Below are 5,220 nucleotides of genomic sequence, written 5' to 3' on the forward strand. Positions count from 1 at the left end.
TGTTTCATTCATCCAGAGAATTTTACTCCATAAAGCTTTTTCTTGGATATATTTTTGAGACAGTTGCTCGCTCTTAGAAGGCTATCAGGGAGCTCTGTAAAGTAAGAAGGGTGCCTACTCCTAAGAATTCTAACCTACCAGGCAGTGAAGCATAATTGTGTAATTGTGGCATGACTGTTACAAGGCTAACCAACTGCTTTTTAATTGAATTTTAGATTTGCTTCATAGAAATAAGTTCTTGACTGCAAACCTGGGCAAAAGGCCACGGCTCAGGTCATAGGCTCTAGTGGAAGAACCTATTACTGTGGTTTTGCTAAATGTTCATACTGTGAAAATTGCCTTCTAAATATTTATGTTTATTTCTATAATGTTGGTCAGAGAAGCTTTATTTTGCAGTGGGAAGCAGTGAATGCAGATATTCCAACTGATAAAAATGCTGAGGATAAAGGACTTTTGGATATTTAGCCATAACTGGACATTTTATATCCCTTCTTCACCCAACCCAAGGCTCAGTGCACATTGTGAACAATGAGAGCGAAGAATCCAGGAGCTGAAGAATGATGAGGAGAACTGTGAAATACTGTTGTCTGGACAGGACATGGCCATTACAGTAACAAATTCATAGCAACTGTGGTTTCCTATGCAAGACCAGCCCAAGACCAAGCTGATTAGCATTCAAACATGGACAGGACAGAAGCTTACAAAGCTCTACTGCTAAGGAAGTATTGGTTGTTGTAGTGTTGATCACAGCTAGGATAAGCAGAATCATTTCTCATTAGGAATGTAGCCACTGGTAAATTGTCCATCCTCCATTAAGTGTCTTTACACTTGAGTCCAGTTTACAGCAACTGGACTCAAGTGAGAAGTAAGAGAGTAGGCTTAAGGAGTAGGTTCCTAATGGGAACATGTTGGGGGTAGTCTTGGGGAGAATAGAAAGGAATAGGGAGTAGATATTATTAAAGTGCATTGTTTGAATGTATGAAATTGGCAAAGAATACAAAACAAATATTAATTAAAAAGAATACTTGAAAGAGCAATAGAGTCCCAACCCACTAATGTTGAAGCACAATATGTCAAAGTTTATTAAAAGCCCATTAATGAGGTTTCAGGGCTAAGTGGGAAGTGGTCATAAGCCTGCATCCCTAACCCAAAAGCTTTCTCCAACTGACAACAGCTCACAAAGGAACACACAAATGTTTTCCAATAGAGTCTCTCTGGGTATACAAATGACACTCAAGGGAGGCCCCAAGCCCAACAGCAGATGGCTAACAGAAGAATTCAGGGGAATTGTTAGCAATGTTTTGTTCTATAATGCTTGGGGCATTTCCACCTTTCTTGTCTTTTGGCTGTCTATCAAGGTTTTCCATTTTGTGTTTTTATGGGTGTGTGCATGAGTCTGCCCTTGTATAAGTGTTTCTTGTGCCTCCTCCCTTTCCCCCTTCCCTGTTTGTCAGTTTGCCTTGTTTTGTTCTGGTTTGTTTGTCATTTTTTCAATTGAACTTGCTGTTTTCCAGAGAAAGGAGACATGGAGTTAGATGGGTGGAGAGGTAAGGAAGATCTTAGATGTAAAGAAGGTGGGAAACTGATCAGAATAAACTGAATTTTAAAAAATTACTTTCATGGTTTTTGTTTCTGTTTTTTTTTTTAATCTTTAATCTTAGTCTGTTTTTACTGCCCAGTCATTATCCCCCTTCCCATTCTGCCCTCTGAAAGTTCCTTATCCCATGCTGAAAAAGCCTTTGACAAAAATAAAACACCCCTTCATGTTAAAAGTATTGGAGAGATAAGGAATTCAAGGCCCATACCTAAACATAATAAAAGCAATCTACAGCAAACCAACAGCCAGTATCAAACTAAATGGAGAGGTACTTGAAGCAATCCGACTTTCCTCTTTTTAAAAGTTCATTACTTTAAGAAAATTCATTTAAAAATGACTTTTATCATGTCTTAATATCATTATAGACTTGAAAACAAATGTAGTATTGGAAATATCAGGTAGGTGGGTTACAGCATAACAGGCAGGTGTTTGCCAGGGTTATCAGGTGTTCTTAGTCTTTGGACTGAAGAAAGTCAGCAGTGTGTTTATATATTAAATATATATATATATATATATATATATATATATATATATATTCTTGCGCGCATCCAACTCAACCAGCAAGAACGACGCTGCAACAGGATCCTTCTGCACACATTTATTGGGAGAGCTTGATTGTAGAGGCGAAGAGACCCCAAGTCCAGAACTGGTGCTGCTTATATAGGCCTAGGAGAGGCATGTCTCACACCCGGATTGGTTATGCACTATGCCTCATTTGCATGTTCCTCATCTGATTGGTTACTCTCTCTCAGTACCTCATTATCATACCTCATTTGCATGTCTCACATCTGATTGGTTATTCTCTCAGTACCTCATTATCATACCTCATTATCATACCTCATTTGCATGTCTCACATCTGATTGGTTAACTCTCTTAGTACTTTGCAAAGCCTCATTATCATGCTGGGCCAGGCAGTGTTTTGGGCGAAAAAACTTTACTGCATAAGTACGCATTGGTTGTTTGCCCAAACTTATGCTTGGTGGCCAGCAGTAGCCTGCACCACCCTGCAACGGCACATGTGGCTTCCCACAATATATATATATATATATATATATATATATATATATATATATATATATATATACCTAAGAGTCAGAAAGATGTTAGGTCACACACTGAGATGAGTTACAAAAAGCTATTAAGACGTAGCACAAGCTAATTTGTTCCTTCCAGCTCTCTATAGTCATTAAATTTTTAATCTGTCAGGTAAAATGGTTAATGTGAGTATAACTTTTTCTTTTCTGGGAACTTCAGATAACGAAAACATACACCATCTAAGGGAAGATCTAAGATGCTGATGAGAGATGTTGCTTGTATGTTTTAGAAAGACTGCACTGTACAAAAGAGCCCCTAAGTCATCACTATGCAAATGAACCTCAATGCTCATCTCATGTAACATAAAAATCTCAACACTACAAGGTGGGGCCATTTGCGATGCTCAACTCTTTGCTCTGGCCCGCTTCATCCTTTGGATGTGTATCTTTTCTTATAAACTCTGTTTCTTCTACTAATTTGCCTGCTCAGCTCTTTGCTTGGGAACACAGTTACCTGTAATCACTTTGGAAGTACTTCTGACCCCCAATATCGATCAATATCTATAGGGTGGGTTGTAATTTTAAGCACAGTCTGAGGTTATCATACTCAAGTGGCATAGAAAACTGGGAGACAAATATTACTTGAAGTGTGCCCTGGGAAAAAATCACCAAGCATTTTCTAGCTCAAATCTCCACCTTGAGGAGGGGGCCTCTGAGATGTGAAGAGGCTTTATGGAACAAAGAAGTGAACACGTGGGTGGGGAAATCCCAGCATTGCATGGGTCTTTTTTTATTCAGAAGAGCATCTCCTTTTCTGACAGAGAAAAGAAGATAATAATGGTGAGTGCAGAGATGAAAGCAAACCAGGCAAGCAGAGACTCTGGAAACAATCAGCTCTGGTTCCTATCTTGTCCAAGAATGCACAATTGTTTCCACCAGAGATTCTGATTTATGTCTTAGCTTGTGTGCTCTTCCGGCCAGAAGCGAGATATGTTAGAAATGTTCTGGCCAGAAATCTCAATTCAGCCACCAGTGACAAGAGGTGAACCTGTGGATGGGCCGGCTGGACTGGCCAACTGTGTTTGGGTGGTTTGAGTTTCCCTGTAGGCTTAAGCCTTTGACCACCTAGTTCCGAGTTGGTGACACTGTTTGGGAAAGTGGTATGGGTTTACTGGAGGAGACATAACAGTGTGGTGGGCTTGGAGAGTTCATAGCTTCATCCTACTTCTGGTTCTTTCTCTCTGCTTGATGTTGAAGATGTCATCCGTCGTCTCCTAGGTTCCTGCTCCACTGGCCACCATGTTTCCCACCATGACGAACTCTTATCTGTCCGGGACCATAAGCCTAAAAAGCCTTCCATGGGTTGCTTCTGGCCATGACAGTTTATGATAGCAGAAGAAAAATAACGAATCTATATAATTTAGAGTGATAAAATAGGGATACTAAACAATAGTGTAGAAAATCTTCTAATGCTCAGGCTAGAAAACTTAGAAACAATTTCCTTCTATTTTCCTTTCTAACAGATGGCAAATCAACAGAGAGGTAGCCTTGAAGTCTGTGATACGACTGAATGACAGATATCCATGAACAAGGTTTTTATTAATTTTACAAAACCAACTATGTTTGGCTTAGTAAACGACAAAAAAATGGATTAAAACTTGTAATGTGAAAGTTTTCTGGAGTTTTCACTATATTTCCCTTTATTCCCTTTCACTAGAAAATTTAAATAGTTTTTAAAGGTCTGAAGATTAAAATTTAATGGTGGTATTTTTAACAAACTCATAGAGCGGTGTACATACCATTTCTATGTTGTTCATATAACAATAGAAGTCCTTGAGCCTACTTATTAACGATTGCAACTACATTTTACCAGATGCAATGCCTGTTTTGGAAAGAACGTAAATTGTGTGAGTGCTAACGTGGTGAATCTTGTTCTCAAAATGTGCTAATTCTGCCGTGGGTGAGTATGGTTTTGAGTATATGTAATGCATAAGAAGCTTAACATAAAAGCGCTCTCTCTTGTTCATAAGTGAAAAGTACTCATTCTAGAAACTTGTTTAAACTTAGTTTAAAAATACCTTCTTTTAGTATATGCAAGTCAAAGCATTTATAAATAAAATACAGGACAGTGGCTCATAGTTTAGAAATACTTAATCTTGGGGTCACCACCTCCTTCTTCAGCAGGCTATTTCTGCAAAGCATTCCATTCTCCCACATGGTACCTGCTTTCTTTGAACACGCATGTTATTCAGTTATTGGTTGCTGTGTTGGAATTGTTTGCTCGAGTTTATTTATCTTTGTGCTTCACATCAGGCAGTAAATGCTATATTTGTTTTGCAGAATTTGTCTCCATTAACAGATAATGCATTTGGGAACAAGTTTTTTGTTTGTTTGTTGAACTAGAAACGCAGTTCCACAATGATATTTTAGTGTTTTCTTCTTCATAACTTTTTCCCATGTATTTTGCTCAAGAACAGTAGAAGATGAATACTTTTATATCATCTCTTTTCTTAAAAAATTGGGATGATGGGCCAGGCGCATGCCTTTAATCCCAGCACTTGGGAGGCAGAGGCAGGTGGATCTCTGAG

This window comes from Mus caroli, chromosome 16 (assembly GCF_900094665.2).
Source record: "Mus caroli chromosome 16, CAROLI_EIJ_v1.1, whole genome shotgun sequence".
In the NCBI taxonomy this organism is placed as follows: Eukaryota; Metazoa; Chordata; class Mammalia; order Rodentia; family Muridae; genus Mus; species Mus caroli.